The sequence below is a fragment of the Bubalus kerabau genome, chromosome 1, assembly GCF_029407905.1.
Source record: "Bubalus kerabau isolate K-KA32 ecotype Philippines breed swamp buffalo chromosome 1, PCC_UOA_SB_1v2, whole genome shotgun sequence".
NCBI classification, from domain to species: Eukaryota; Metazoa; Chordata; class Mammalia; order Artiodactyla; family Bovidae; genus Bubalus; species Bubalus kerabau.
In genome coordinates, this window is record NC_073624.1 from 218,390,843 (window position 1) to 218,403,607 (window position 12,765).

Below are 12,765 nucleotides of genomic sequence, written 5' to 3' on the forward strand. Positions count from 1 at the left end.
AAATAGAGTGGTTTGTTTTCCTTTTTGTGTTTTTCTGTATTTTTATATTTGTCCACAATAAACAAATTTTTTGTCTTCAAAAAAAATTAATAGAACATTAATTTTTAATGCCTACAGGGAATAACCAATCCATTGTTTTTAAGTGAAAAAGAAGGTAAAATATTTATTAAGGAAGTTGGCATCTCAAGAAAAACCATAAGCAGGTGCTTTGCAAGTCTACATTTATCTCTATTTTGTTGTTGTTGTTTAGTTGCTAAGTCATGTCCAACTCTTTCTGACTCCATGGACTGCAGCACACCAGTCTTCCCATCCTTACTGTCTCCCGGAGTTTGCTCAAATTCATGTCCATTGAGTTGGTGATCCTATCCAACCACCTCATCCTCTGTCATCCCCTTCTCCTGACCTCAATCATTTGTGCACTTAAAACTACCAACTATCACAGATGTCAGACACCAGAGACAAGAAGAAATCCATAAAAATGTAGCCTATGTCAAGGAAATGGAAGATTTCCTCTACCTCCCTTCAAGGAAGGTAAACACACACACACACACACACACACTACAGTTAGCAACAAAGAAGTGTGTGTGTGAGAGAGAGAGAGAGAGGTGGTAGTAGAAGGGGGGATGTAAGAGATATCATCTAAGTACAAAAATTGTGGTGAAGTAATAGGCAACCAAAAGAAAAGATTATTTTCCTGGGGCTCAGAGGGAAAACAGTTATCTGACTTTGAGGTTAAACCCTCAATAAATATAGATGCCAAATTACTCATCATGAAACTGGAGTTATGAAACTGCTAAGGAATTGAACAAACTAGACTTTTCTCTTTATCCATAACTGAATCTCCATCCAAAGACCCCAGGTATCTGATGCTTTGACATTTTCTCCAGGACCTTGTTGACATTCCCAAATGACCTTAGGGGAGATTTTCAGAAATAAAACCATTCCTGATGCCTGGTAAAGTGAAAGTCAGTCATGTCCGACTCTTTGCAACCCCATGGATCATACACTCTGTGGAAATTCTCCAGGCCAGAATACTGGAGTGGATAGCCTTTCTCTTCTCCAGGGGATCTTCCCAACCCAGGGATCAAACCGAGGTCTCCTACATTGCAGGGGGATTCTTTACCAGCTGAGCCACAAGGAAAGCCCAAGAATACTGAAGTGGGTAGCTTATCCCTTCTCCAGCAGATCTTCCCAACCCAACTATCAATCATGGAGAACATGCCTTATGTTTTCTAGGGGTTTATATTTGAGATTTTCACTAATGAAACTGAGAATTCCATGAACAGTTTGCCTACTTCCCCTCAAAGCTCGTAGTCCCAATCCTTCCAAGCTTCTTCCAACCTCATTCATTTTACCCTCATGGCAATCAACCAATCTTCCCACATGGACCCTGGGCCACAAACTAAAGGAATTTGGATTTCTCTGCATCCATCACCTTCCTGTCAGGGGGTCATTCCTAGGCATTACAGTGGCATTCAGATTCAATAGTTACAACCCTACACTCCTACCCTTTTGGCTCATCCTTAACAAGCTGGCTATCATTAAGGTGACAGAACAGTAAAAACTCATGTTTGATAGGTTCAGGGCCCAAGACAGGCAGGTTGGCAGTCACAATCTGATAGTGGATCTTGAAAAACTGCTGAAAAAGGACTCAACTCGATGAGGGAAACCTGTCCATGAGCCAAGTCCCATATTTCAGTAAATCCAGGCACTGCTCCACATTGCCTGGAGAATAGAAGCTTCTGTTTTCTCAGTCTAGGCTTGCCAGGCCCTTACAAAGCTTTTTCTCCTCCTCTTCGTCCTTCACCTCTTCTTCCTTCTCCCTCTTCTCCCCATCTTTGTCATGAGCAGAATTAATGACTCCTAAGAACTCAATGGACATGAGCTTGAGCAAACTCTGGGAGACAGTGAAGGACAGAGAAGCCTGACATGCTGCAGTCCACAGGGTAGCAAAGAGTCGGACACAATTTAGCAACTGAACAACAACAAGAAAACCCTAAGGCCTATTCCCAGAGTTTCCCATGGTCTCCTGCCAATCTCCTTAGGGCTTGCTGGTGTGTAGTCATAAGGGCGGAAAGGAAGTAATTGGGCATCTACTAAGTGTCAGATGCTTAATATGTATCTCCAATCCTCAGAACAATCCAGTTAGAGTTACAATTATTTCCCTTACTACTGAGGAAAGTGTGGCTCAGAGAAGTTAAGCAACCAACCTAAAATTAAACATAAGGAGGTAGATTTGAATTCAGACTTACTACCATATAACTTTATATTCTTCCTTTACACCACTTACACTCTGGGACCCCAGGGATCTCTGGCAACATTCTTAACTGTCATGACAGCTTTGTAGAAGGACTCCATTTATATGCAGTGAAAGGTGTCCTTTTCCTCCCTCTTCTACAAGTAGGAGAGTCACATTTCTCAGCCCTTCTCCAGAGAGACGAAACCTAACTTTTGACTTGCAAAGGCCTTCCTTGGAATGATAAAGCAGATAGCCTGGCTCCCGCTGACTTGGGAGGGCAGAATCCTGGTTCTCCAGGGGGTACTCAAAGAAAAAGGCTAACCTTTGTGGTCTACAGTAGAGGTCAAAGTTTCAAAGGAAAGTCAAAAGAGGGGTGTTTACTTTAGAGGCTAGAGGAAAAAAACACAGGCTCCAGAGAAAGACAAATTTCTAGCCCCAGATCACAAACTACTCATATAACTGATCTCAAAATAGTGATCAAGGGCCTAGATAAAGATGTTTGGGTGGGTGGGAGGGGGATGAAAACAAAGATCAGAGCAAAGACTTCTAGAAGAAGTTAAAGACCTTTGGGTGAGACTAGTGCTCTACATCCTTCTAATTCTACTGCATTCCCTACCACAGGAGATAGGGACTCCCAGGTGACACAGTGGTAAAGAACCTGCCTGCCAAAGTGGAGATGCAAGAAACCCGGGTTCGATCCTTGCATCAGGAAGATCCCCTGGAGAAGAAAATGGAAACCTGCTCCAGTATTCTTGCCTGCAAAATCCCATGGACAGAGAAGCCTGGCAGGCTGCAGTCTATGGAGTCACAAAGAGTCGATACAACCGAGTGAGCACACACACACCACAGGAGGAAAGTTAGGTTTGGAGGAGGAAAGTTCCCCCTGCCTCCCAACCCCCAGTATCATCAAGTGAGATAGCTGAACATTAGATTCCAAGGCCCTGAACACTCTCCATGGCTGGTGTTCTGCCCACCCTGCCAGGCTGCCCTTTTTATCAAAAAATGAATGTATGATGACCAATGAAAGCATTGAGGAAATCAGGCCAAGGCTCTGGGAAGCCTCAGACTGCATTTGGTCAGGGAGGGAGGAGGTAGGCAGTGGGTAAGTGAGGTGGAATACGGTAGGGGATGGGTGGGATGTGGGTAAGGCAAAGGTGGTACACATTCCCCTTCGATTCCCAGGTACCAGAGTATACCTATGACAGGTCTAGGGGATGGTGAGATGGTCCCTTGCCATTTCTTGGCAATCTATAAGAGATCACTTGATTCAGCTATCTGCTTCTTAACAAGAGAGCTCCCAATCAAAGGCCTAGTGAAGAGGAGCACATCTTACACTCTGTTTTCAAAGACCATCAGGGATAGAGGGAGAAGCTAATACTTCCTTACTAGGATAAAGTGCCTATCAGGACATTTGCCACATGCCTAACCTGAATCAGCACTGCTGTGTTTTAAGTCTACCAAATCTTCTAGGACCCCTCGTCATGGATTCAGGCCTTCAAGCATTCCTTTTATCCAACCTGAACAACTGAATTACTTCAGTTTTTCACTAGTTCTCTCTTACATTATTTTTTCCTTGACCTTATTCAAATGCACCAGCTTTGGGTTTTGGTGAGGAGCTGGGTAGGATGTAAGCCAGATACACTTCTTAAACCCCAACTGCCTTCACCTTTGCCCTCAAGTATCTGAAGAATCTACCTATTCTTGGCTGTCACAGAACTTTGATTGTCCCATAACGCCCCACTTGTGTTTCTCCATGGCTCAAGTTCATTTCTAACCCCTCCACTTCAGCCAGAACCTCAATCAACAAGATCCTCCTGTCCTAGGGGCCTGTAGGCAGTGCAGGGACCAGAACATGTAACTGACAGTCAGGACACGCTTCCTTCTCTGTTCTCACCTGTGAAGCATTTAGCTACTTTAAAATCCCAGTTTTATTTCTGTGCTGATGATTCCAAAATCTCCATTTCTGTGCAAGCTCCAGGCACCACAGCTCTAATATTCTACAAGCCATTTCTATTTGAGTGACAGAAATGAGTCCTCCACTTCCATCAGTAACCTAACGACACTTTGAGTGACCAAGGCTTACTAATGTGTCATCCTCGACTTCTCCCTCTGCTCAACTTTTCATATTGCACCTGAATTTTGTGCTAACTCAATAACTGATATTGTGCTCAACTCTCTACCCAACACAATGCTATCATACTTTTTTACTAAGACACTACCTTCATCATAACCTGACTTAAAAAGAAAACCACCAATGTCCTAGAGCAGAGGTCTCCAGCCTCTGGGCTAATGCCTGATGATCTCAGGTGGGGCTGATGTAATAATAATAATAAAGTACACAATAAATGTAATGTACTTGAATCACCCTGAAACCATCCACCCCACCCACAATCCATGGAAAAACTCTTCCACAAAACCAGTCCTTGTTGCCAGAAAGGTTGGGGACCACTATCCTAGTAAATACAGTCCCAATTCTCTGGCTTGACATCTCAAGTCTCCTAAATTTGACACAATCTTATTGTAAGTATTGAAAAAAAAAATTTCCATGAACATAATCTCATGAAAATCCAAAAAATTTAGAAATACACAGACCAAAAAGTGAGTAATAGTAATACCTACACTCACTTCTCCTGCCGGCTTACCACCCTTCCCAGAGGTAACGCCTATTTTGCTTTTTCAATTTTATCCCTTGTTTCCTCAGTTCCAGCTAGACTAGGTTATGACAATTCTTGTATATACCATTTCCATGCAACTTCCATATCTCAGTTAAAACCATTTTCGTCTTTAAGGTCTATCTGCTCTTTGAAATTGCCTGCCTTGTATTTGACACAAACTAAATTTTACCGCCTATGATATCTAGACATTATGTACTTTTCTATGCCTCAGTGATAGAGCTGTCAAGTCTCCTCTTTGGAAGTAGGGCCTTGTTACCCCTCTTGGTGCCTCTGCCAGCCTCTCATGACACTCTGCCTTTGGTGGGTGATTTGTACGGGACATGGAATTTCAGAGATGAAAGAGACCTTAGCAGTCATCTCCTGTAAACCTCTCACTTCACAGAAGAGGAAAGAAATTTGCCCAAGGTCATTTGCCTAGTTGAATGTCAAGCTGAGGATAGACCTCAGGTCTTCTAATTTCAAATGTAATCAATTTCTAGGTCCTCTGCTCTTGGAGTTGGGGTTAGTGGTCCAAACTACTCTCAGGACCAATCAGCTGGGCAGTAACTTTAGACAGGTTAACTGATGGGGGGAGAGCTTGCATATGGTATGTGTGTGCTCAGTCACTCAGTCATGTATGACTCTTGACAGTTTCATGGAATAGCCTGCCAGGCTCCTCTGTACATTATCCAGGCAAGAAGACTGGAGTGTGTTGCCTCTACTCCAGAGGGTCTTCCCAACCCAGGGATTGAAACTGTGCCTCTTGTATCTCCTGCTTTGGCAGGCAGATTATCATTAGTGCCACCTGGGAAGCCCCTGTATATGGTATGTGATATTTAAAAAGAAAATGTTAAGTCTAAAGAGAATGAAAGAGAACATTTGAGGTTCTCAAACATACCATTATCACTTGAGCCCAAGGCAAAGGAAAAGGTCAGCCTATTCTCCCAGCTACATTAACCTTCATGGTACGTACCCCTTCTCCTCTCCTTCACATTCACCTTAAATTGGCTTCACCTAAATAAAAATATTGAAGCACACAAAATCAGAGTCACCTTGAATGCTGACATCTCTAGAAATCCAGTGCTCTTTCTATTGTCTCATAGTTTATACCTGTTATTCCAAGTATAATTGTAATTGTGCCTCCTTTCATTCCAGAAAGTGTACTGTTTGATGACAATCATATAGTGCTATTTATAACTCACTTCATGCATTCAATAAACATTTCTTGGTCACATACTCTGTTATAGGCATAGCACTAATGCGAGGGATAAAGAAGTTCATGACACTGACAAAGTCTCTGCCTTCATGGAACTAGCATTTTCATGGATGACACATACAATGAATAAGTTAAAAAAAATAGGCTATTACAGATTGAGATTAAGTGTCATGACGGAAATCGTAGGGCTCTTACAATACGGCAGCAACATTTTAAGAAAAACTGGTCAGAGCTCTGTGAAGTTGACATTTAAACTCATACCCAAAGGAATTAATTGTAAGAGCTTTAAGAAAACATATTTCAGAGAGAAGCATTAACAAGCAGCAAGGCCCAAAGCAGAAAAGAGCTTGGGAAATTCCAAGAACTGATAAAAAGTTTGATATAACTGGAGAATGCTTTGCATGTGGTGACATGAGATGAACTTAGAAAAGTAAGCAGGGTCCAGATCATCCAAGACCCAGCTGGTCACAGTAAAATGTTTGAATTTTGTTCCAGAGAAATTGAAAGCCATTGAAAGATTTTAAGTTAGGGTGTGATAGGCTCCTATCTACCTTGTAAGAAAACTCATGCTGGCTATTGTATGGAAAATGAAACAGAGATGGTCAAGGGTGGAAGCCTGAAGACAAGGAGGCAGTTGTATTAAGCCAGGCAAGAGCTGATAGTGAAGTAGACTAAGGCAGGGATAAAGTGAACAGAGGCAAGAAGAAACATGGACAGTACAGATAAAAGAGGTAGCACCAATAAAAGTTGCTGATGGACTGGATGTGATGGGTGAAAGAAGGATCTAGGATGACCTTCAGTTTCCTAGCTTTAGTAACTGAGTGGCAGGTGGTGCCATTTACAGACACAGGCAAAATGAGGACCAGGTTAGGGATAATGGGAAGATGCAGATCAAGAGTTCCATTTCAAACACATTAACTTTACATTTTTTCTGAGACATTCAAGTGGAAATATTAAGCAGGCAATTGGCTATTAAGTCTGGGGGAAATGGCTAAATAAACTAGAGAAGAACTCTGAGAAGGAAATGCAAATTTTGGAGTCACCAATACTGAAGCCATGGGAGTAAATGAGATTTCCTAAAAGGAGTAGGAAATGAAGGGAAGAGGGCACAGGTCCAAGTCCAAAGAAACACCACACCTCTCCCATTGTTGTCTACACGTGCCCAGTGAGTAACCTCAGCAACTGAACCTCTTTTTGATTTTAGGAATAGATAGGTACAGATTTGCTGGCAGGTAGGGAAATAGATGACCTAATCTTTGTGGGGAGCCTCCATCAATCTGTTCACTCATTGAATGTCTTCTATGGACTGTGCCAGGTGCCTGTCTAGGAGGTAAACAAGAAGGGACACAGTTCTTCCTGATCAAAAAGGAAAGCACACCTGTGCCCATAATAATGTGGTGTGATAAACAGTCAAATAAAAGTGTATACTTTTATTTGGGACAGTAGGAACATAGAGATGAAAGCAAGCCATCTCTGCCTGGCCCAGAACTGAAGAGAGCTCATCCTAGTGAGAGGAACTGAACATTAAAAAGGTACTCTGAAGCCAGATAGACTTCCTCCCACCCTGGTTGTTGGCTTGTTTCTGTTTTGCCTTAAAACATATCTTGTACTTCCTAGAATCAAGATAAAATCGTGACAGGTTGGTAGGGTTAAGAAAGGACGTTTGGGTTGTCTGTCCTTTGACAACAGAGAGCAGTCCTTTCCAATGAGCCTTAATCAGGTGTGTTGTTGGGGGCAGGGGTTAGAGGAAAAAGTGGAAGGAGAGAGTGGTTTATGGCTATTTGCGGGAAAAAAAAGGCAATAAAATACTTTACCCTGAGCTGCATAAGGGTCATAATTGGTATGATAAACTATCATTTAACATGAGGAGGAAATTGAAGTTTCATTTCCTTGCTTTTGTGGCACCCCTTGAATTGGGCTGATGACACCATTCAGTCAGTCAGCGTGAGGCCTGCCTTACCAATTTTGTTTTGCAAAACAAAGCCAGTCACGGTCAAACTCAGTTGGTCAATTTCATAGATTAAGACGAGAGACCCCAGGAAAGCAAGACAGCTGGATTAGCTCTGGCTGGGAAACCACGGGTTAATCCTAGGCCAGCTTGGCAGGGAGCTCCATACGATCTTTCAGGCCCCTGGCACCCTCCCATCTCTTGCCCCTCAAGAGCTTCCCACATTCACCAGTGTCCTGGGGTTGACTCTAAACAATCTCCAGAGTTTGAAGGATAGGGCTGAGCTGAGGGTATGGATGCATTTCCCCCTTGTGTCATATGCTGACTGTCATCTTCTCATCCTGATTTCTCATATCCAGACTGGGTGGCATGGTGTGAGAGGGGAAAAAAAAAAAAAAACAGGCAGGAATCTATAGGAGCACAAACTGGGAAGAATGAAATTTTCTTTAAAAATTAACAATAATACAAAATTTCTCTCAAATTCTGGGCTCCAATAGGTATACCTACTCACTCCACAACCTAAAGAAGATAGCAAGGATGAAATTTTTGTTAAAGTTCTAATGAACAGCCAGACATTTTTGTTGTCTCTAGGGCTAAGACGTTAGAAAAGAACTGTTGATTCTCTTAGAGATGATTCCCATTCTGATTCCTCTCCACGTTCAGAAGTTGCTGAAAAATTGAGGCCACTTTGGAATACATCACATCAGGAGATTTTCAAAGTTCTTGTTTAGCTGAAATAATTCCATTTTCTCTTTTTCTGAATTCTGATATTTCTGGTGAAAAATCAATTCTACCAGTAATACATAAGGACTATCAAAAAGCCAAGAAAATCTGCACTTGCAATGAAGTTGCCTGAATAATAATGGGGTTTGTGTTCCAAAAGAGATTAAGGTAATGTTTAATTTTAGTTGCATGAAGGTTGTCTTACATTTTTCCCAAAAGGATTTATTCCTGCAATTTTCTATGACAATCAACACAATTTAATTTTGAGGTAACCAAGAGAGGTAATTCAGTATTGTGAGAAAAGTGATGCTAATTTTGCCACAGATTTTACTGTAAAGCTATGCCACTTTCTCTGTTTCAAAATCTTTACTATAAAAAAGAAGGGAATTTGATTAGATTTTCATGAATTTTTTTTTCAAATTCTAAAATTTTATTTCTAGCCTCTAAATTTCTCTATTCTGACAGTTCTGGTCTTCATAAGATGTCCCATACCAATTGCCATACAGAATAAATTAGAATACCTTCTGGTTTCTAGAAACAGATAGCCTATAAAATAGCAACAGTCAGATGTTCTTCATGTACATAGAGTCTTATGATTAGATTTTACTAATTTGAATTCTGTGCAGACGGAAGCTTCTTTGTACATTATATTTTACAAGGATTTACTATTAAATTACTACCACAAATAAGACAGCAGGTGGAGGTTTTTAACTGCTTATGACGATAATATTTTCAAGTGGTTCTTCTCCAGAGGCTCTTGGTATAATGAATAGCACTCTGGGTATGAGCCAGGAACCTGGATCACCAGCCATTAGCTTCATGTGTGACCTTGGGCAGGTCTCTTAGCTATTCTGAGCCTTGTTTGCTTCGATTATAAATAAAGGGATTGGATTAGGAGGTTTAAAATTAATTAGCAAAGGTTTTTGTTTTAAGCAGATAAACAAGAGCATGCAGTGGTTAAGTGTAAATAAAGGTACTGGTGCCTTAAGTATTACAGAGAATGAAAAGGAATTTGGAAGCACTTTCTGAGTAAAGGAGGAAGAGAACATAGGACTGTTGGCCACAAAAAGCGATAGCATAAATGGAGTAAAACCCCAAGTTCCACTTCATTTATTTATACACAATAAATCCATTAAATAAATGAACTTGGTTTGTACACACACGTGGTTCACCCTATGAGACAAATAAGAAGTTTCCCATGTCTATGAAAAAGCACCATTAAATAATAAAAAGGTTTTAGAGGCAAATATAATTAAGTTCAAAACCCGGGCTCTAATAATTCCCAGATATGGCCTATATATCAAATCACTTTAACCTCAAGATTGTTGTAAAAATTAAATAGGATAACATAAGTCAAAGTGCTTAGCACAGTGCTTGGCACATAATAGGTAACAATAGATAGTAATCCTTCCATTAATGATGGGAACATAGTCCACACATAAGTTTAAAAAAAAAAAAAGACAAGGTAAAAAATAATAGCTAACTTTAACTGAGTGCTTACTCGGCATCACGAGGCACTGTTAGGTAATTTTACATATATTATCACATTTAATCCTTAAAACAATCCTGGTAAGGTAGGTATTGCATGCAGGAGACCCAGGTTCGATCCCTGGATCAGGAAGATCCTCTGGAGAAGGAAATGGCAACCCCCTCCAGTATTCTTGCCTGGAGAATCCCGTGGACAGAGGAGCCTGGCAGGCTACAGTCCATGTGATCACAAAGAGTCACACACGACTGAGCAACTAACACTTTCACTTTCAATGTAGGTATTATCATTAGCCCCAGTAGAGAGATGAGGAAGCAGACTCAGAGAGGTTAAGTAATTTTTCCCACAGTCACAGAGCTAGGAAGTCATAATGGAGTTATGATATAAAACTGCTTTGCTGTTTATAAAGGCCAAATGCTAAATTATTTCACCATTATGTCCAGCACATTATATCAAAGTATATTATTACGTGCCAGATAAGTCAGCAATTAAGCATGAGTAGTTCGTATGCACATGAGACAAGCACGCATTAGAGCAAAGTTATAGGAAATTGTCTCCTAGGGTAGGAATCGTACAAGCCTAAAAGAACAGGAGAATCTCCAGTATCGTGATATAGGAGAGCAGAGTAAAGGAAGAGAATGGCTTTAGCAAATGAACAAAGTGAGTAATGAGCAATGTGAGCAAACAGATGACTGTAGCTAGAGCAGCAACCGTAAGGCAGGTTCTGGGGAGACATGTTTTGAAAGATAAACACCGACCAGTCTGTGGGAGCTCTGAACGCCAGATTAACAACTATAAAATATTTTTATAGCATATTACATATACACTAGGTACTCAGTATTTTCTGTCACAACGCAGTGAAATTTAATTTCAAACAACTACTCATGGAGTAGGAAACCTGTTTTCTATATGGGCGATGTGTACATTCAACTCAGGTTCCCCTGATCAATTAGAATAGGAAGAAAACACGCTGGCACACTGATTTTAACTCTTACTCTGCAATGTGTTTCAGAATTTCAAAATCTTTTAAAAAATCATATTAAGATATAACTGGCATATCAAAATCTTTATAGCGGCTTATGTAATAGTCAGGAATACCAAACTCACTGATAAAGGTAAACGATCAAAAGGCTAGTTAAAAAGATGGATCTTAAAAAGGAAGAAAAGTATTCTAAGAAGATACAAGGGCATGGAATCCAGTGAAAAGGCCAGCTCAGATGGCATAGGAGATCCCAGAGTCAGGCCTCAGACCCAGGTAACTACTGAAGAGCCAAGGACAGGTTGAGGGCATCCAGACCCACAGGAAGCTAAACAGAGGGTCTGGTTTCCTACATATAATACGGTGTTCAGACTGGGACCTACAATATGCATAACAGAAAGAGGACTATAACAATGTGATTTCATTAATGTGCCTAACGGCATCACATTTTTATTTAATTTAGCATATTATGTTTCTCACCACAAAGACTACAGTGGCTTCAAAGATTCCATTTTCTCAAACCACCCCTGAGAGGCATGAAGGAACTCATAATGGTGTGCTACTTATGTGTAGCACGTTAAGTACTGATCTTGTATCTCTGAAAGGTGCAAACAAGTTAAACGAGAACTTGGGGGTCCTAGTAGATATAGTATTTTATTCTAATTGAAACTTTGAAAAGAAAGACTAAAGCTTTAAAATCTAAAAATTTTCATCGGGGATGTTTATTCTGCAGCTAGACATCGGATGGTTAGAAGTTTGGCATGACTAATTCTTCACAGTCCATTTGCTAAATGACACTATAAAAGCAAGTACCACTGAAAAGGATGTGATGTTTCCAAAGCTTCAACCTCATTGTAGACTGACTGTTTTATATGGGTCCGTGGCTAACCATTTTATGGTACAAGAGGCTCTAATCACATATATATGTTAAAGACACCTTGAAATATTCTCACATTGTCAAGGACTAGGAAAACTATATAAAGACCAGTGAGGTTGTCATTCTGGCCCTAACATAAAGGCCACCCAGAAGGATCAGAATTTTATAATCCTGATTAAAATAAGATTAATCCCTGAGATGTTCATATAAAATTTTAAAAATTTTATTCTAATAAAATAGCTTTACCCTATCTCCAAAGTAGAAAACTTGTGGTGAAAAACAACTGGATCTTAGCAGAACAGTTGAGAATGCTTATTAAGTTCAGTAGGGCTGCTTCTAAACTAAAGTTGAACACTGAGAGAGCCAAACAATGACAGAAAGTTTAAAGAAGGATCCAGAAATTCTCATTTAGATTGAGACACTGTTGGTAGCTGTGTCTTTTAAGGACTTTATCTAATTTGTCAATCTCATTGGCACAAAGTTGTTTCTACTATTCCCTTATTGTTCTTTTACTACCTGTAAGGTCTGTAGTGATTTGACAATACCAGGCTAACTAAGCAGAGTTGTTTGAGAAAGAAAAAAGGGGAGAAATTTGAGGTTGCTTGATAGACCATGTGAAACCATAACTTTCCCAAGGAGCATT